The 20,537-nt window shown below is 41.1% G+C and overlaps 8 non-coding genes across 8 annotated transcripts; 6 read left to right on the top strand and 2 right to left on the bottom strand.

The window, feature by feature from the left end:
* The first annotated feature begins 3,785 nt into the window (after window positions 1-3,785).
* On the top strand, window positions 3,786-3,857 carry Trnam-cau (transfer RNA methionine (anticodon CAU)). Its single transcript has one exon. It is a non-coding gene; the product is annotated as a tRNA-Met (tRNA).
* A 693-nt stretch (window positions 3,858-4,550) lies between these two features.
* Trnak-uuu (transfer RNA lysine (anticodon UUU)) lies at window positions 4,551-4,623 on the top strand. Its single transcript has one exon. It is a non-coding gene; the product is annotated as a tRNA-Lys (tRNA).
* Window positions 4,624-7,951: 3,328 nt separating this feature from the next.
* Trnad-guc (transfer RNA aspartic acid (anticodon GUC)) lies at window positions 7,952-8,023 on the top strand. Its single transcript has one exon. It is a non-coding gene; the product is annotated as a tRNA-Asp (tRNA).
* Window positions 8,024-9,741: 1,718 nt separating this feature from the next.
* On the top strand, window positions 9,742-9,847 carry Trnal-caa (transfer RNA leucine (anticodon CAA)). The gene is made up of 2 exons: window positions 9,742-9,779; window positions 9,802-9,847. It is a non-coding gene; the product is annotated as a tRNA-Leu (tRNA).
* A 2,248-nt stretch (window positions 9,848-12,095) lies between these two features.
* Trnar-ucu (transfer RNA arginine (anticodon UCU)) lies at window positions 12,096-12,181 on the bottom strand. The gene is given in 2 exon segments: window positions 12,096-12,131; window positions 12,145-12,181. It is a non-coding gene; the product is annotated as a tRNA-Arg (tRNA).
* A 1,964-nt stretch (window positions 12,182-14,145) lies between these two features.
* Trnas-aga (transfer RNA serine (anticodon AGA)) lies at window positions 14,146-14,227 on the top strand. The gene has a single exon. It is a non-coding gene; the product is annotated as a tRNA-Ser (tRNA).
* Window positions 14,228-15,132: 905 nt separating this feature from the next.
* Window positions 15,133-15,204, top strand: Trnaq-cug (transfer RNA glutamine (anticodon CUG)). The gene has a single exon. It is a non-coding gene; the product is annotated as a tRNA-Gln (tRNA).
* Window positions 15,205-19,831: 4,627 nt separating this feature from the next.
* On the bottom strand, window positions 19,832-19,913 carry Trnas-uga (transfer RNA serine (anticodon UGA)). The gene has a single exon. It is a non-coding gene; the product is annotated as a tRNA-Ser (tRNA).
* Window positions 19,914-20,537: the final 624 nt, after the last annotated feature.

Genomic DNA, 20,537 nt, shown 5'->3' with positions numbered 1-20,537 from the left:
TGACATCCACATCAGCGTCTACCTTTGGTGACTGCACAAGGGATTGATACCCAAGTGGAATGGTCTCCAGACGGCCCCTCCTTCACGTTCCAAAGTCCATGCTAGTGTGCTAGCCCACTCATCATATCCCCTGCTATAAACTCCTTCCGGCTCACAGCACACACCGCCCTGGTGCAGCCAATCCAGCTGTTCTATCTCCTTATAACCCTACCATTCTCAACTTGTTTGTTCTCTTTCTCAGCTACCAGCAAGACAACTTTTTTAGATAAATATGACAAGTGTCTGTAATAACCCACTCAAAACTTTGACGATTCCATTCAAAGAAATTCAGAAGAAAAGAAATACTAACAGTACAAAACCACCAACATTTGCATGTAAGAGAAGAAAAAATGGACAGATGTTGCACCTCTTACAGAAACCAGAAAGAAGAACTGGGAGAGTCTGGATGAAGAGGACTTTGAAATAATAAAGGAAAAGGAAATCAATGTGAAAGGTTCATAACTGAATAGAAGTTCAGAACTCCAGCCTTTAGAAGGCAGATTCTCAGAATCACTTAACCACCCAAACCAACCAAACTGTATCACATCCTTCACGTTCAAATTATGAAGCTACAATGAAATTATTAGCTCACATATTTTCAGTTGTAAAAATGTACAAATTTAATGAAGATGGGGGGGCAGTATAAAAACAAATGATTTGACACAGTTCGGTGGCTGTAGAGACAGTCAGAATGAGCCTACAAATGATTTGACACAGTTCGGTGGCTGTAGAGACAGTCAGAATGAGCCTACAAATGATTTGACACAGTTCGGTGGCTGTAGAGACAGTCAGAATGAGCCTACAAATGTAGATATCAGCAGAGACAAGAAAGGCCAAAGCGGTGTCGTTCTTGGATATGATTGCGAATTACGCAAGTCTGAACTCAGCCTGTCTCAGGACATAGGTAGTTCTGTTTTATTTGTTCTTAGCAGTAATGAAAGCCAGCAGTTTGAAAACAGCAAGAATGAATAGTACACTATATGTTTTGTAAAAATTAGTGGCCAAAAGGAGTTATCAAATGAAGACTTGGAAAATACGGTGTGTGACAGTACACCTTTTGCTACCGACAGAAGCTTTTTTGTTTTGTTTTTTAAAAAGATCTCAGGGAGGATTCCCAGGAACATTCCCATTTCCCATTTTCCTTTATCTCATCGGTGCTCCAGATAAAGGAAGCTAACACTGATGTAGATAAGTAGGTTTGCTAGCTTTAAGAACCTGTTTCTCAGATAATCCCAGCACTTGGGGGCTAAGGCAGGAGACTTGTCCTGAGCTTGAGGTTACCCTAGAATACAGAAAAAAACTGAAATAAAAATAGATAGATAGATAGATAGATAGATAGATAGATAGATAGATAGGAGGAGGAGGAGAAAAGTGAGTTGGGGAGGGCAGTTCACTGAAAATATCACTCTTACCAGGCAGTGGTGTCCCGGTCCTTGGGAGGCAGTCAGGCAGATCTAGAAATTCCAAGCCAGCCTGACCTACAGATCCAATTCCTGAACAGCCACCATTACAAAGAGAAACCTTGTATCAAAGAACAAAAACAAAACAAAAGAAAAAAAGAGAAGAAGAAAAAGAAGAAGGAGAAAGAGAACCAGAGAGCTAGAGAGCAAGAGAGAGAGAGAGAGAGATCACACTTACAGAAGGCAACAGGTAATGTGTCTGTTATGAGAGCAGAAGGGAGAAGGACTCAGAGGAGGAAGGCAAATCAGAAGGAAGAGACTATGAAGGGAACAAAATAGAACAAAATAATGATGCACGTGTATGAAGATGCTGTAGTGAAATCCATTTCTTTGTAGACTAATACAAAGAATAATAATTTAACAGAAAGTCACTTCTCACTTAACTAAAAAATGAAGATGTCTTCTGCCAAGACCAGAACTCAACATTTCTTTCCTATATTTAGTTCTTACAAACATTCTTCATTGGCATCTTCTAAATGTTTGTATTTTATGTCCCTGCTGGAAGATGATTCACTTTAAAGTCATTTCGGTATATGCCCATGACCATAGCCACAAAAGCTACTGAGGAACTAGTTTAAGTAACACTGAGATGTCAAACTTAGGGCTCCAGATCTTCCTTTGAATTCCCTGACTGTAACTGCTAAGCATCTGAGACATATGTGTTGAAGTGTAAGAAAAAGAAAGCTGGGAACTCAAGACAGAGAAGTAAACAGCAGGAAATATAACAACAGAGCAGCTGTGTGACTCCAGACCCAGACAAAAATGAAATGCGCAGTCCCGAAAAGAGCAAAAATGAAATGCGCAGTCCCGAAAAGAGCAAAAATGAAATGCGCAGTCCTGAAAAGAGATGAAAAGTTCTGTTGAAATTCAGAATGTAAATCCAGGCATGGTGGTGCACACCCGTAACCCTAGTGTTTAAGGGAACATAAGTAAGGTATGGAGACCTATCCTGCCAATGCCAGGCAGGATACCTGATGATGACAGGGGCAAAGGCCAATGCCTCACCCTGAGAAGTGCTGGCTCCTAACTCTATAACCTCTGCCTAGACTCTCAAGGGAGCTTAGAACTGCAGGCAGACAGGGAAAGCTGACTCCTGTACTCCCTTCTCCCTTAAAAGGGATTGAGGCGTTGACTAGCACACCATACTGTGCAAATGGTACCATTCAATCTAGCCTATAAGACACAAGTTTAAAAATAAAACAAATTGTTTTGGGTCATGTGTGCAGTCCTATCATTCAGTAAACTGAGGCAAGAGGATTCTTGAAATTTCATATCTATGCTACAAAGTGACCCTCAAAACAGAAAACAAAAGAAAAGATATCATGGTTAATTAAGAAGTTTGCCTTTATTCCCTACACTTGGGAGACAGATACAGGTGTATGTCGGTGTGTTCGAGGCCAGCCTCTGTACAATATGAGTTCCAGGACAACCAGAACTACACAAGAAACCTTATCTTGAAAAACAAAAAGAATTTTTTTTTTTTTTATGTATACTTAAAGTCCCAGAGGCAGGAGGAGCTCAAGTTCAAGGCCAACCTAGGAAATTTTACAAAACCCTGGATCAATATAAAAATTTTAACAAGGCCGGTTAGGACAGCACAGACGTCTAACTCTAGAAGAGGGAAAGTGGAGGCTGGAGGACCAAGAGTTCAAGCTTCTGCTGCATAGCAAATTTGAGGTCAAGCCGGGCTACAAGAAACGCGCGCGCACGCGTGCGCGTGTGCATCTGTGTAAATATATGTATATATGAATATAACTCAATGGTAGAGCATTTACCTAGCCCTGAGTTGAATCCTCCATACACCAAGAGAGAAAAGAACAATGGGAAAAAAAATCATAAGAGCAATTGCATGTCATAGACTTCCCAAAGCAAAGCAGGAAGTATGAGAAGGAAGAGACAATTAGGCTTTCTGAACGTATAGGGAGAACAAGAGAATGCCAGAAGTCCAGTACGCAGGCTGAGATCAAAAGTGGTATGAGAGGGTGGATCTGAATTCTATTTAAATTTGTTTAGTCCAAAGCAATGTAATATCGTTACAAATAAAGTAGATTTAGAAAGGTTTCTTGGGGTTTCTTGGGGTTTCTTGGGGTTTCTTGTTCTTAGAAAGGTTTTTGGCATTCGGCTTTTTTAACCAGATTGCAAAGACACGTTATTCTTTTTAGGCAAGAGGTTTGAAAGAAAACGTAAGGTGAACCCCAGATAAAAGATACAAATTCCAGAAAATCGACACGAGGATTAGTCGAAGTATGTACTTTGATATATAACTGGGAAAGGACTACTGTAGATAGCAGAGTGGCGCAGCGGAAGCGTGCTGGGCCCATAACCCAGAGGTCGATGGATCGAAACCATCCTCTGCTAGCCTATCTTTTTTTTTTTTTTTTTCCATTGCCAGGGTAGTCTTGCTCAAGGGATTCTGAGAGCAATCGGAAAAGAAAGGAAATGAATAGGTCTGTAGAAACAGAAAACTGAGCGATATCGAAATCTTCAACGTTTTAAAGAATCACAACATAATGGGAAACAGAACACCATGGTGTTTATTTTCTGTATTGCAGGTTCTGTGACCATCTCTACCTTTCGTCCAGAGCTTCTCGACTGTAAACTAACACAGTGGCGAGGCTATGGTTCCGGCTCACTCTTCATAGCTTACACCAGGCCCTGCTCAGTCTGGAGTACTAAACCCAAAACCAGATTTAAAAAATGTAACAAACATACCGAAGTTTGGTTAGAGCTTCGGGGTTAAGTAAGCTTCCAGAAAACTGCCAAGTCTGAAAGAGCACAGAAGACGATGAACTGGAACCTGTCCCCGCCACGACTCGTGGCTTCCGTAGAGTTGGAAAAGGAGAAGGAGTTGGTCATAACCTAAGTGCTCCCCTGAGCAGATATCACCCTAAAGTTGGTCGACCCCTCCTCCGAGATAAAGACATGGTAACTGTGCAACCAATAAACATTTTGAATGGAATTCTTAGAAAAAAAAACAGGGTTTGGTTACATGGCACATATTTTAGTGATTAATCAATTACTTTTATCATGAGAGAGCACCATTGTTTAAGAGCCTGGATAGCTCAGTCGGTAGAGCATCAGACTTTTAATCTGAGGGTCCAGGGTTCAAGTCCCTGTTCAGGCGGAAAAGTGTATCTTTTGTGTTAGAAAAAGACCAAAGCCACTGTCAAAATAAGACTTTCTTTCCTCAAAGGAAATGAAAGTGAACCAAGTAAAAACATCTCGTGGTGGAGTTATTAGAAAAAGTCAGTCAGCTTTTAAAATTCTCTTGGCCTTAAATAAAAACTTTAAAAGATACTAATAATAATAATAATGAGGGTTGGGGGAGATCAGACAGAAGGGTCTTTGAACAGAGTCTGAGGATCAGTTTTTGTAGTGAAGAGTAGGGAAAAGGAAAGGCCTGGCACCAAAAAAAGTAAATATGTTTGTTTGTTTGTTTGTTTGTTTGTTTGTTTAATGTACCAGATTGCCTGTTCCTTCGACTCCCTGGGACCCAGGGCATGGGGGCTGTTTTTTTTTGGAAAATCATGTTTCTTGAAGCCTTAGCTCTCCTTTTTATGGCTCTGGTTTTGGAATGAGGCATATTTCACTTAGAAGATAAGAGAAGGCTATGGATGGGGAGTGAATGCTGCATACATATGTAAAGCACCACAATGAAATTCATTCTGTATAATTAACATATACTAATACAGGGTGAGTTCCAGGCCACATTGAGCTATGTGGTAACCTGTGTCCAAAAAATTCCTTTGAAATGATTCATCTTGGCCTTTGAGTTCATATTTCTTTGTGCAACCTGCCAGACTAGGTCACTTAAAGGGAAGGTATTGGGGGTTCAGCATTGTGGATCCCGGCCCTTGAGCCTGGCGGTAGGAGCTTTAGCCAAATGCTCTATTCACAAGTCCACTGCGTTCACTTCCAGTCTCACTCCTTTTCATTTGAAATCATTAGGTTTAGCCAGGCATGACGGCCCAAGCCTATAAGCCCAGCACTGGAGAGACTGGAGGCAGAAGGATTGCCACAAGCTGGAGGCCAGCTGGGGCTACAGAATGTCTGTCTAAAAAAAAAAAAGAGAGAAATGAAATGAAAGAATTCAGTCCATGTCACTTTCACTATGTCCTTTGTTCTAGTGTGTTATTTTTATACATACATGAAATGTAACATTTTCAAAATTAGAAGTAGAGCAAAGATAAAGAAGGTGACATCGCACCGCTCCCTTTCTTTCTCTGATTTCCAATTCTTTCCTATTCATCCAAAAAAATCACACCAGTCATTGGCTTCATCCTATATCTCTATTTTAATAGAGGAAAAGATACAAAAAAACAGTCTAAGAACTTCATCTTCGTCTGAGACCAAAGATAGTACACCAGAGACATTTATTTTCACCTTGCTTCTCTTTCTTTCATTATTAGTCTCATGTATGGCCTCCAAGTCTATCTGTAGTCAAGACTGAAACTGAATGGCCTGTCCTCCTGTCTTCTGCTGAGACTCATCTACGCTGCCTCTTGCCTTTTGATTTTATAGCAGTGGAAATCCTCCAAGGTTCAAAAGTGGCAGTCTACTATATTCAGATGTTCTCCTATGCTTGTCCATTCATGTTATTTTCAATATTCTCCAATAACAACAGAGTAAAAATTAATATCTTTTATGTTAGATATAGATTTTCAGGATAAATTGTTAGAACTGGAATTGTTGGGACAAATGACTGATGCATATGTAATTCTGTTAGCATCCAGTCAAGTTACCCTCCATGAAGACGGATGTTAGTTATCCAGGGAGGTCTTGAAAACGTAAGACCACTATTCAAAATGGAAGTTTTATTCCAAACAATTTATCTCAAAACTGTTGTTCAGATTTCTCTGTCAGAAGAAAGCTGTACCTCAAGGCATCTACACTTGTTTTTCTGCTTCACCAAGCAGAGGTTAAAAAGCAGCATATTCTGCTGAAATGGAAATAGAAAAATATACCTGGAGTCAGTGACTCTGGCAGCAGCCAGGGACCTTCCATTTTTTTCTCTCTGTTCACAATCAAATCACTGTGAGTATCGGACACCCCAAAAATGTGTCTTTGTCCTTTCATGGTCATTGTTATCAATTTGGAGGTTATAGTCGGTGCCAAGTAAGGTCCTGCCACTTATTCTTAATAAGCCAATTAAAAGAGACACACTAAAAATGGACAGACGAAGGCGGTATATTCAAGGTGTCCACACTGAAGAGAAGAACAAAGAGATCCAGGGACCCTTCCTACTCTACAGCCTCTCAGCACCACACCCAGCTCCTAACCCTTTAACACATGGAAGGATGTGTTAATGAGACAAATATAATATAGTATATACATAGAGCAGTAACAATTTGCAACCAGTTTACTAAATTCTTGGGGAAAGTCTTTGAAAGTTAATTGGATAGCTGGGTGTGAGGTGCACACCGTTAACCCCAGCACTCAGTGGGCAGAGGCAGACAAGTTAGATTGGTCCACATATGGAGTTCCAGGACAGCAAAGGTTATAGAAATAGAGAGAACCTGCCTCACGCAAACAAAAATACAATCAAAGAGAGGGGGAAATAAAGTTAATTGGAATCATATCGAGTAGATATAGTAATTTAGGAGGATATAGTGTCTGTGAAATATTCATTTTGTCCTTATTCACAAGCATGATAATATGGCTTTCCCTTTATTTAGGTCAGCAGTGTCTTTCTTAGAAGGAGGCAAATCTGTTACTCTAACATCTTTAGAAAGTCGTGGTTTCCGTGTGTTAATCATCTGGATAAGTATCTCTCTAACCGGCGAGCTTGATTCTTGTCCTTTCCTTAGACAAGCCAACATTTAATAGTCTGCTGTTTGGCGTGTGAACTTAGCTTTTAACGGCTGAACAATCTCTCCAGCTCTTTTTTTTTTGTTTTCTTAATAGTGCACAAGCAAACTTCCTCACGTCCCTCCTCACTTACAATCCATCTTTTGTTTGCTTTGTCTTTTGGAGATAGGGTCTCTGTAGCCCTGGCTGGCTTGGAACTTGATATGTAGACTAGACTGGTCCGGTACTTATAGATATCTATCCACCTCTGGCTCCGGTGTGCTCGGATTACAGGTCCACTGCACTTGAACCCACAATCTTCTCTGTCTCTCTGTCTCTGTCTCTGTCTGTCTCTGTCTCTGTCTCTGTTTCTTTCGTCAAATTTTAAAGCTTTTAATGTTTATTTGATGTTGTTTATTAAACTAATGCACACAACGCTATATCTTTTATTAGTTGCTGTTATTTGAAACAAGGGCTCATGTCTTAGCTGTTCTTGGCAGGTGAAGAGCTTTGTGTTTGCCCAGAAGGCGTCGATGAGGAGGGAGAAAAGGGTAAGAAGTGAGAAAGAAAAAGGAAAGATAAAAAGAAGGAAAAAGAAACAAGGGGGAAACGAAAACATCACTTAATTTGGACTTCTCTTAACATCATACGCAGCTGTCTCGTTCTCCTCGTTAGTATAGTGGTGAGTATCCCCGCCTGTCACGCGGGAGACCGGGGTTCGATTCCCCGACGGGGAGTTTGCAGATATGCATGTCTTTATTTTATTTCTATCTTGGGACACCAAGGATGATGACCTTGGTCCGTCTGGTGTTCACCAAATAAGTTCTACCTGGGGCTGCGTTTTTGCAATTGTTTTGAATCATATCACAACACCCAGTTTGATTATGACGGTCCCTATCCAAAGCTCTTGGAATCACCGCTGGGTTTATCTGTTCCCAGGATTTGCTGGGAGCTGAAGCTGCATCCTTCAGCAGGGTAATAAGGGAACATCGGGAGGGGCAGTAGTAACCCACGCTGGGCTGTAGGGAGCAAAGCCACTGGCTCATAAGCTTAGCGACCACTCTCCTTGTATCTGTAACTTTAAGACATCAGTTTCCATGTCGGAATTTCTAAGTTGGTGAATGGAAAGCTCCGGGATAATCAAACGCAACTCCGTAGGTTATCATTTTACTGGAAATTAACTGTTTAATTATTTTGCTCTCAAAAAGTCACATCTACGTAACCCCCACCCCTCACCCCGACACATTACCTTTTCATTTTTTTCCAGTGTTTCAGAAAAAATTCAGAGTCTCACACATGCCAGCTCTATTTTATTTATTTTATTGTATCAATCATAATGGTAAATAATTAAACTGAAGGGTTTTTGTTTGTGTTTCCTTTTTTTATGACCACAAAACTTCAGAGAACCCAGAAATCATTCAAGTTGGAAGATATAACTGATTAAGGGTAGACCAGGTTTTAATTTCTATAATAATAATAATTAATGTATTCTGACTAAATCTCCCAAAGTCAAAATTGATTTTTGTTGCCTGAACAGGAACTTAAAGCCTGGACCCTTGGGATAAAAACTCAATGCCCTGCCAGTTCCCGGGCTCTGAACCATGCTTCTGTTCATCCTAGAAACAATTTAATTCCGTAAGTAATTTAAGTTTCTGAGAAGAGCTGAAAGACTCCCTTGGCTTTGGGGACTACAAGGGTCTTACAAAAGTCTAGCTCAGTGTTATCTCAACACCTCCATACTAAACTTACATTAAATAGCCAAGAGAAATAATTTTTTGTGACTGAAGAAAGAATAAAGATTATCCCAAGAATTGACGATTGCAGAAACGAGTTCATCAGACACCCTTGGAGATCAGGCAGACTTGTCAGGTAGAATGAGGGAGGAAGAGATTGTATTTAGAAATGTTGGAGCAACTGAGGATAAGCCTCAAGAGAATCAAAGGATGGGAAAAGAAGGTGCTGCCATCATTCTGATTGTTTTTCTCGCACTTACAGACAGCAAAGCCATGTTTTTTAGAGCTTTGTTTGTTTGTTTTTAATTTGTTTATTTCATGTAGACTCATTCTCCAATCTATTAAGGACGGAATGGACTAGTTAATCCAAGCTAGTTTTTTCAGGTCATTCAGTAGTCATTCATTCATGAGCCATGGTTTAAATACCTATAATATCACAGACACAGGCAAAGGTGACAACAGAGAATACGGAAAGGGTCGGTTTTTTTTTTTTTTTTTTAAGATTTATTTATTTTATGTATGTGAGTACACTGTAGCTGTCTTCAGACACACCCGAAGAGGGCATCGATTCCATTATAGATGGTTGTGAGCCACCCTGTGGTTGCCGGGAATTGAACTCAGGATTCTCTGAAAGAGCAGTCAGTGCTCTTAACCACTGAGCCATCGCTCCAGCCCTGGCTGGTTTTCCTAACAATTGATTATTCTATCATAGCAAGGCATGTGTCAGGATGGCCGAGTGGTCTAAGGCGCCAGACTCAAGTACTTACTTCCTCGTCTGAGGGTTCTGGTCTCCCTATGGAGGCGTGGGTTCGAATCCCACTTCTGACACAGCTAGTCTCTATTTTCTTTCCCTCCTGTTCTTTCATTCATAATGAAATCTCTAGTTTGCTGATTGAACCCTCTAGGAACGAAGGACTCTCTTTAATTCCGTTATCTGACTTGCGCATTCTATTTTTTTTTTTTACATAATATTTTGACCCATTCTTTTGTTGTTTTTCTACTTTGTGCCCTTGAACTCAAACTGACCCTTTTGCCTCAGCCAAGAAAAGGTCTTTAATATGCTTAGGTTTCTTAGTGTTTATTTCTGATTATTCCTACTGGCCATCTGTCACAGTTTTACACATGATCGATTCAATCACATAATTCATCAGTTCTGTTTTTCTTTTTGTTCCGGGACGGGGGCGGGGGTGGGGTGCATTCCTCTAATTGACTTGCATTTGATTTTAGGCAAAGCTGGCTGATATGTGGGGCTGCCCCGCTATTTTCTGGGTTTTCACTCTTTTATTTTTTAAATTGTTCCAGTTCTCTGTTCGTCCTTCTTAAGTCTCATTTATTTTCCTCTATTGTGCTGTTTTGGTGAAGATTGTTCTAAAGCTCTTTTAGATTACGATAAATTCTGGGTTAGGCTATAACTTAGGGGCAGAGCACTCGTCTGGCATACATGAGGCTCTGGGTTCTAGCCTCAGTGCAGAAAAATTAGTCTTGAGGAAATGGTTATCCCCAACAACCTTGAGTGATAATAACTTTCTTCTTATGTCTCTGAGTCTGTTACATCTTCGTTTTGGACCAATCATAATCCCAGGGGTTTGTTTCTTAAGTACTTGACAGATATCTGAGGTAGCTGAGGGAGAAGAGTCTTCCACATTGTATACTTTGGATGTTAAGTTCTCCTTTCCACATTGCACATTTGTATCTTCCAACTGTTTCAGTTTTGCTCAACTTAACATCTCCTGTGGTCTTTTGCCACATTATGCTGTAAGACTCCTCTGGAGCGAGGATGGAGTAAAGGGTGGTGGGAGAGAACTTTGGGAGTCTAGCTGTTCTCATGCTTCAGGTAATCTGCTTTCATGGTTTTCTTCCGCTCTCAGTACATTTTGATCTTGTATCTGTATCTTCTTAAGAGTCTTTGGTGTAAATCAAGTTGTTTCTACATCTATTACTATTCATTTACCTAGTCCTTATTGTTCATTTGTTATATGAGGGCAGTTCCTGACTATACCTTACAAATGGGTACCACACAATGGCTGATGATCCCACCCTTTGTATTGCCAGTGCTGAGGAACCTTTTGGACAAAAAGAATGCCGGAGGTGGAGCTGTTGTCTTGTATGGCACAGACTACAATCTAAGCCAGTGGTACTCAACCTGTGGGTCGCGACCCCTTTGGCAATCCTCTAAGTATATACAGCAATCCTTTAGTCGTTCAGATTTCAGTCTTGAGAAGCCCTGCTCAAACTTATTGTCCTTTTTCTGAGCACATCTTTCAGAGAATGTCTGTGCTTAAATTTACATCAAAACTTTTTCATAATGCATTCCAACTTTGCTTCATAAAACAAAATGTGAGGTGTTTACAATAGAATAGTATAACCAATCTATGGAATATTACATGCTTTAAATAACGAATGAGATGCCACCACATATTAAACTATACCACAACACAGAAGATAACAGTATGTGTTTATGTATGTGCCTATTCAATATCTATACAATACATATTCCTAGAAATATTACCAAAATAGTCTGTTATATATTTATTAAACATGTATATAGCATGTAATTTTCTAGGAATATGCACAGGATACTTCAAACAAACAAGGCACCAGCCAAGGAAATTAAGGAAGTGGTGTTTTAGAATGAAAAAAGATGTATTACTCACTTGGGGTGATGCAAGAACTTCCATGGCTCCTTGTTTTAAGTCACAATATATTACAGACATAAAAGTATATTGAATTTTGATTACACTTTTGAGATGAAATCTTTGTGCTGCCAAGGAACTTTTTCTAAGGTAAAGGGCGGAGGGGAGGGAGTTCTGGAATTTGAGTAGGTAGAAAGCAGACATTGTAAACAAACAATGAAGGAAAAAGAGAAAACTTTAAGGATATAATATATATGATATATGATATGATATAGTAAGATACACAGCTTTTCACGGAACGCTTTAGACCTTTTGGGTCCTTATTCTTGCTGACTCAGTGGCGGTTGTTAGAACAATAAGTAATGCAGGCGCCAGCAGCAGAAGGCAGACAAAAGAGTATTGCTGATTGCAAGGTCAGGCACCTCTTACAAGCAAAAGACCGTCGACTCTGGCGGGACTCGAACCCGCAACCTTTGAATCTCTCAATTATACTAGAAGTCCAATGCGCTATCCATTGCGCCACAGAGCCCACCTGTAACTTACAGGTTCTTAAAACTTCTCAGTATTTACTTGTATATCAACGCACAGTTTTCTATGAACGATATTCCTATTTCTGTAATACTTTATACAGAAATGTGCAACAGACGAAACACACGATCCTCACCTCAACTTTCTGTCCTACCCCCCAGGTGTATTCCACCGAAAATGTCTCATCAGAGATCCATCTCAACTTTCCAGACTTGATGACACAAGCTTGTAACCTCAGCAATTTAGTAACAGAGGCAGAAAGATTTCCTCGAATTCCGGCCCATCCTGGGCTACAATAGTGAGGCCTTCGTCTCAAAAACAAAAACAAACAAAAACGAAACAAAGTAAAACAAAGAAAATCACCACAAAGAGAAAATCCTTATCTCATTTAGTCTGGCCTCTCTAGTCCCAAGCTTCAGCTCCTTTGTTTTGCTAGAGAGAGCTAAAGTCGTTTAACTCGTGCAGGCGCCCGGCCAAGTCCCTTTTTTTGGAGCTTCGAGATTTTCTTGTGTTAAGTCTGAGTTCTTTAGAAAAGGTCGATTCTCGGATTTAGTACACGGACTCATGGAGCAGCTCCGGGTGCATCCCTGGTGGGGATATTACTTGTGTGCTGGCAGTTCTGGAATTCTCCAGACTTTTCTCCTGGAAATTTTCTTTGGTGACTGAGATGCGCCTACCGACCCTTCACACCCCCACCCCCCCCCAGACACATCACTGTAGTGTTCACTTTCTCTTCCCGCAAATTAATTCAGAATAAAAATTGGTGGAGAGCCCGAATTTGAAGTCAGATAGCTACGCTTCGGGATCCTTGTACAATCTCGTCTCTCCACTTTGGGGTCCCACGACAGGCGACTGAGCTTTCGACAGTGTGCCCTTCCCTCCCTGCCGCTCTTGCCGCTTCGTCCACCATTTTCTTCATCTTCTGGACCTCTCGACTACCTCTCCTGCTGACTTCCCTCTATTTTCCAGCTAATGGAAGGAAAAGACTAGGAAGTAACTGGAAAATGGATTATAGAGTACTCAAGAGTGAGAATTAGAAGGAAGCCAGAGAGTGGTGTGTGGTCCCGAAACAGGAGTTACACCTCCCGCACTTTTTACTTTCCGGATCCGTAATATAGTAATTCTTAATTAAGTACTTTCAACCCCCTTAATTACAGACTGAGAAGACAAAAGCAGATTTTAAAAAGGATCAAAGGCTACTTATTACGCTAGGTTACAGGTGAATTTTGTGGTTTGTTTAGTTGGTTTTTTTTTGTTTTGTTTTGTAAATATGGTTGTTAATTTTGCTTAGGGTCTCTTACTCTTGGATGAGGGGTCCGGTCCCTAACGTTTCCTTGGTTTTCTAACCTCAATCCTGCTTCGGACGCAGTAACTCACAAATGTCTCACAAGTGTTGTATATAGCTCTGGCTGCTTGTGACCTAAGGTTTCTAATAAACCACAGGGGGATGACTTTTACATTATGCTTATTTTAAAGTAAAATTCAATTAGGAAAAGAAACTACTGGGTTGGCTGTTTCTGGCGATTTTCGGTAAACTCTGGAAAGTGAAGTTCGTTCATGTTTGCAAACACTTTCCCAAACACAGCCAGAGAAGGGCTGTGGTACGTATTTGGGAACTGAGGACTCTTGGACTCAGCACTGTTTACTTTCGAATGAAGTCCGCTACTCAGTGTGGATTAGCGAGGGGGCTATGTGCCTGAAAGTTCTAGTAAAAGAATGATCTCGTCCAGGCTTCAAAACTACGCACAACGCCTGGACGTACTTTTCCAGTTTCGAAGACTTAACAGCTCCCCCCCCCCCCCCCCCCCCCAATCCTTTTGCCACTGGCGCCAGATGACAAGTTTACGAATAAAGGGATTTTTCTGAGCATTTTCATTCGCATGCTCCTGGAGAGGGAGCACCAATCTTTTATCCAACCAGATCAACGTCCCTTTACTCTAGAGAGACAAAAAGAGGCTTCCAGCTGTAGTCGTGGCCGAGTGGTTAAGGCGATGGACTAGAAATCCATTGGGGTCTCCCCGCGCAGGTTCGAATCCTGCCGACTACGTACTAGTCTGTTTTAGTCTATGTGTAGTTGTTAGGCGGGCTAAATGCTGCTTCTCAACCCTCAAGGTTATGTAGGCTTCCAGCTCTGGTGCTGGGGGTGTAGCTGTTATTTATATGTACTGACAGTAATTAGTTAGTTGTGGTCTATTTAAAAATTCCTGGAAGAGGAAGGTGTTAGGGAGAGGAAGAAACTTGCTGAGCAAGAATTCCCCGCTTTTCATGGAATTTCCTTCCTTGCTTCCCACTCTACAATGCTGAGGTTGTTGGAGCGTGGGCTGAGTTTACACTGATAATAGGAAGAGGTTTATTTTAAAAGTCTAGAGCACAAAATCAACGAAAAGTATTTTATGGCTGAAATTGTACACGGTGGGGTGGGAGAGAGAGGGGGGAAGGAGGGAGGGAGGAGGGAAGGAGAAAGAGAGAGAGAGAGAGAGAGAGAGAGAGAGAGAGAGATCTCAGGGGCATTTGGGTGAGTGGGTGGGAAGTACAAGCCTAGGCTGAGGCAGGTAAGACTGTGCTGTAGAATAAGACTGTCTCAAATATACACACAGTGTTTCTATGTATTAAAGTACATGAAAAACATTCGCTCAAATTCTAAAATATCCCAGAACTAAGTGAAGCAGACAAAATACATAAATTCCTGAGGGTTTTCTTGGAAAGGATGTAACCAGTAGATATATATTAACATTTTTTACTTTAAAAACGGGGTGTGGTAGCACACTCCTGTATTCCCAGCTCTTCGGTGGAGGAACTATGAGTACAGGAAGTTCAGAGACAAATGTAGTCACAAGGTAGTGGAAAGGCAGCTTCAACCAGATGCTGTCACAAACAGAAATTCAGACTTTGATAACCTAGCGTTTCTACCGTTCATGGATCAACCATAGTGGAGAGAGAAAGTAATCATGCGGTTCCATGGTGTAATGGTTAGCACTCTGGACTCTGAATCCAGCGATCCGAGTTCAAATCTCGGTGGGACCTAGCTAACTTTTGAAGCTGTATTTCTCTAGATACAGTCGTTATTTCTGTCTCTCCTGCATCCCCTATCCTGTAGTCTGTAAATGATCTATATTAACTGTGTGCATTGTGTCTACTGTAAAATTCTGCAGGCCCTGACCCCACCGCAATGGTCAGTTTTAGTGAAGTATCAATTTTCCAATTTTTCAGCTCTTCAAAGGAAGTAAACCAGGAGTTAGGTTAGTGTAAGGCTTGCCTACCATGCCCTCTATGTTCAACACTGTAAATAAATAATAAATAAAGCCACCAGTAAAATGAAACCATGCACTTGAAAAATGATCTTATTTTCTGTGCACATTAAATAGACTGAAAAAATACGATTCATAGCAAGTTTCTCCTCTACACACGACCTGCAGCTGAATGGTTTCTTTCTCTCCTGCAACAACCACCGAAACTAGTTTACATGTGTGTATAAAGCACAGCAAGATGAATAAACTGGTGCAGAAAACAAAACATTGAAACTTTTAAATTAACTGACTGTAAGTGAGAAAACATAGAGGCCTTGTTATGATTCGGGATTATCGACAGAGGCAAAGAGGATAGGAAAGTTGTAGGAACTCCAAAATGCCATTTTTCCCCACTGTTTATTTGATGACTATATTACACAAAACACTAACCATTCCTCTTTAGCAACTAAAATGGGGACATTAGATGAGCATGTCTCTATTAACTTTGTCTTGTCCTTACTTAGTCTGCCTCTCCATAGACGAGATTAAATAATACACTCGATTTCAGATACCTTCCAATTTGGAGCAGAGCCTCTCTCCCTTCAGCCCTCTCCAAGTCATTTAATTAAAGTACAAGTATAGATCTGGTGATTTCTAGACCCACCACACCCTTTGCATGGCACAAGTTTTTATTCCATTAGCATGTTTCACCCTTGTTATGAATATATAATAGTCTGCATGATAGCATCAACACTGTCCACAGAGTTACATTCTGTTGTGAAGTTCAGATGCAGGGGTTTGGGTTTGCTATGTTCCACAGTTTATGGTACCATTTTCAGTCTATGTAAAAAATCCCTGACTGGCTTTGTTCAGGATGCAACCTAGGCAGACCTTGCAATTGAAGTGATCATCCTGCTTCTGGCTCCCAAGTTCTGGATCATAGGTGTGCACCATCACTCCTTGCTCTTACTTGGTTCTTCTTTATTCTCACAATAGACTATCTCTAATCTGTTTCAAAGTCTGTATGAAATACATTTAATGTTTACATTAGTAATAGAATGTACTACTTCCTACAATCAATGTGACTTTTCTTTTTTTTTTCTTTTCTTTCTTTTTTTTTTTTGTTTTTGTTTTTTTTTGTTTTGTTTTGTTTTTTTTCGAGACAGGGTTTCTCTGTGAGTCCTGGCTATCCTGGAACTCACTCTGTAGACCAGGCTGGCATCAAACTCAGAAATCCGCCTGCTTCTGCCTCCCAAGTGCTGGGATTAAAGGCGTGCGCCACCACCGCCCGGCAATGTGACTTTTCTGTAATGATAATTTGCTATATTCCTAGTTTCAGCAGAGCTGAAAATTTGTTATATGTTTCATTCTGCTCCTGTAATAGTCACTTACTTTCTTTTTTTCATATTTACCCATAAGGTTAAATTTAGATCCAATCCTTTTAAATATTGCATAATACTTTGGCACAAAATGCATCCTTACTGCATATAAAATCCTTGGTTCTCCTAGTTTCCCCAAGTGTCTTCTAGGTCGGTTTCGTCTCCCTCAGAGCACAACGGCTTCCAGGGTGATTATGTGTTATAACTTGCTCCCTAACTAGTTCTTTCATCTTCAGAGCCAAATAATTTTACAAAAACATTTTTTGGAGGTCACACAACTTTAATTCCAGCACTCAGGGGATGTGAGGGGGAGGCAAGACTACACAGTAAGACCACCTCTCAGAAATGGGGGGGGGGTGCAAAACAACAATCTTCTAATATTGAGCAGCTGCAATCCTTTTTTCCGGCCAGATGTGGCAGTGGTCATGCTCTCCCTTCCAGATGTGGCAGTGGTTAGGCTCTCACATGTTCTGGAGCTGTGCTCTTTGCTCTTCCATGACCGTGTGACTGCTCACTTCTCACTCAGTGCTTGTTCTCACTCTCTCTTAACAGAAGCTTGGAGTCATCTTTATCTCCTCTGGACAAGAATTAAACTCATAAGCTTCGGAAGTTCTTTGTTCTCAGGGCCCTGCGGTCACCTCAGTGTGCTAGACCAAGCAGGAAGGACTAATCAGCTCTGAATCTCCAGGCAGAGAATTGAGGTATTGTCTCCTAATGTAAAATTAGAAAGAACTAATAATTCCTCTTCCTTTTCCTTCCTTTCCTACAAGGTCTCACTGTAGCTTAGGCCAGTCTAAAACTCACTGTGTTGCCCAAGGTGGACTTGAACTCACAGCAATCCTTCTGCTTCAACTCCACCCCACACACTAGTGCTATAATTAAAGGTATAGACCACTACAGCTTCTTTCCTTTCATTTTTTTCTCTCCCCTCCCCCCCTTTTTATCATGTTGATGGAGAAACTACAACGTCCCCATCTGTTGGGCTAAGATACTCTTTACTTACTTCCCCTTTAAGTTGTGGAAAGAGTACATTGTTTTCAGTGACAGATAGAAAAGGGCTGAGAAAATCCAAAGTCATGAGGACTCTTCCTGGACTAGGAAGCAGCTTGACAGAGAGCAGATGACTGACTCCCTCGACTAAGAATTGATATTTTCTATATAAAAGTACTGTCACCTCCAAAGATTCTATGGGCAGTGTGCCCCTACCCACTCAACTCAAACCCATTCTAAAACCTCTAGCCGCACAACATTCCTCTGCAGCCTGTCACCAGAGGGTAAGGCTAGAGAGCCAGATCTGAGTAAGGCTAGATCAGTCGGACTGAGGGAGAGCTGCTGGTCTATAGCCTGAGCAGAAAAGACCCAGACAGCTTTCCTGACATAGGAACTTAGAGCCCACTTAAAGGACATTCAACTTCTGAACGTTCTACGGTCTCAGACATATCTTTGTTTCTTTTTGTCTTCACCTCTCCAGCCCTCCTAACCTGTGAAATGAGTTAGAGTGTATGGATATACAAACCCAGAAAGCACGGGGAGCCTTTGAAATAGTAGTTTGTGTCTGTTGTGTGATACTGTCCCTGGGGAGACATAGACAAATGTCTACTTACCACAGCATGGATGACAGCTCTGGAGAGCTGGGGACCTGGAACTGGCTGTATGACTTGGAATTAGCTCATCAGGCTCTTGCAGGCAGCACAGATGGTTGGATCATCTTTTAGGCAGCTCAGTTGATCTCTGCTTCTTTCAGACAACTCGGTGGGTCTGTTTTCTTCCAGGCCTGTCTGAGACTCTTCTAGGTAACTCAGCTTACCTAAAAAAATCTTTCAGTAGCCCTTACGTATGCTTATAACTATGCTTGAGGAGGACCCATCATATCTGATCAGTTCCAGGGACTTCCTAAAGTCTTTAAGAGGTTTACTTCCTGAGCCAATGAGCTTCCCTGCAGGATACAATGTCCTACCTCCCTCTAGAATACCCTGTGTCTTGAGTGATTGCCTCTAAGATGAGATTCTCTACAAGAAGATCTTGAAAAAATGAGATTTGATATTCAGCATTTGAGGTACTCAATAGAACTAACTCGGATTCTTCTAATAACATGATAGTTTGGAAATACTTCACAATTCCTTCATGGAATTACGAGATCTGGGTTCATAATTCTACCTAGAAACCTTTAGTTTACCATGTCATTGTGTGTCATTGAGCAGTTTATATAGAATGGAGAAAATGGGCATGTGGTACAGGCCTGTGAACCATAGCTCGTATGAGGCGAGGGCAGAAGGCCTTCAGTGAGCTTCAAGGCCAGTGTAGCAAGTCAGCTCAGTGGCAGAGCACTTGCCTAGCATGCTTATGACTCTAGGTTAAGTCATCAGTGCTATTGTAGAATTAATATGCCTTCTCAATGAGAAATCACTCCAGCACTTAGAGATTAATAAAGCAAACTAATAACAGTGCACAACTGGTTGTAGCGACAGAAATGGAGCAAGCCTCACAGAAATCTCTGTCATTTTATGTGGTTTTACAGCCCCATGTTCCACTTTGAGCAGTTAAGGGTGCTGCACAAAGACAGAAAAAAAATGCCAAGGTTTGGTTGTTTATGGGGAGATTTACAGTATAAAACATTGTCACTGTTATCTAGAGACAGGGCAGGACTGCTTTTGCCAGGGTCATTCTGTCTGCCTCCTGGAATTACACTGGTAAGAAAACTGGGAGTGCACTTTTAAACTCTTCTTTGCGTAATTTAATATTTTAATCGAATTCAATTGATTCTACTTTATAACATTGATATTCTCAGTTCTTATTACATCAGTACCAGGAGTAGATAATATGAAACTCAGGTCTTTGAAAATGTTTCTCAATGTGGAGCTCGGGCCTTAGGGATCACACTGCTTTGGCCTTTCAAGTGTGGTTATGACTAATGTTAAAGAGACTCCTAGGAACAGTGTTAGAAGTTACAGTGCTGTTCTAATCCAAAGAATTAACGAACATAACTTTCAAATACACACGAACGACTGTGATTATTTAGTTCGTTGAACTGGTCCTTGGTAAAACCGTAGCCGGCAGGATTCGAACCTGCGCGGGGAAACCCCAATGGATTTCAAGTCCATCGCCTTAACCACTCGGCCACGACTACCTTTTTCCTACTAGCTCTGAAGTGTCTAGATAAAGTAATAGATAGATGCAGCTCCCAAAGCATTCTTGTAGTGAAGAACTTTTTAGTGTACTTAGAAAAACAAAAGAACCGCATATTCCGTTGCAAAAGAATGAAGATCTTCGGGAAGATGAACCCCTCACCACTGACGAATTTTCTGGAATCCGCAGAGAGGCGTCTGCAGTTCCAAGTTCACTCAAAGTAGCTTTAGGCTAGATCTGCCAAACTCAAGGAACTAGGAGAATGAAGAAGGGGGACGGAGGGACAGACAGGATCATTTTAAAGTTGAACTCTAAACCTACAATCCCCGCTGCCCTTAGACTGCAGAAGGAATGGGGCGCTGGGGAGAAGGGGCTACTTGTGTTCTCAGATCTCCTGAAGTATGTACTCACTGTAGCTAAGCACATCCCCAGACCCTGGAGTCCGATAGAGGAAGGAACTCCGTGTAAAATTTTCGAGGATTTTGACTGTGAGCGCACTTCTCTGTCTTGCCTAAGAAAAGGACAAATGATTAAAGAAAGACACGCAAAGTTCAACAAGTCAAGTGAAATTAACAGGGCTGATTTCTTATATGTCGGAGACTTGGGCAGTTGTTAGAAGGAGATC

This window comes from Arvicanthis niloticus, chromosome 8, assembly GCF_011762505.2.
Source record: "Arvicanthis niloticus isolate mArvNil1 chromosome 8, mArvNil1.pat.X, whole genome shotgun sequence".
Taxonomy (NCBI): domain Eukaryota; kingdom Metazoa; phylum Chordata; class Mammalia; order Rodentia; family Muridae; genus Arvicanthis; species Arvicanthis niloticus.
The sequence above is the reverse complement of the archived record's forward strand: the minus strand, read 5'-3'. Positions and strand labels throughout refer to the sequence as shown.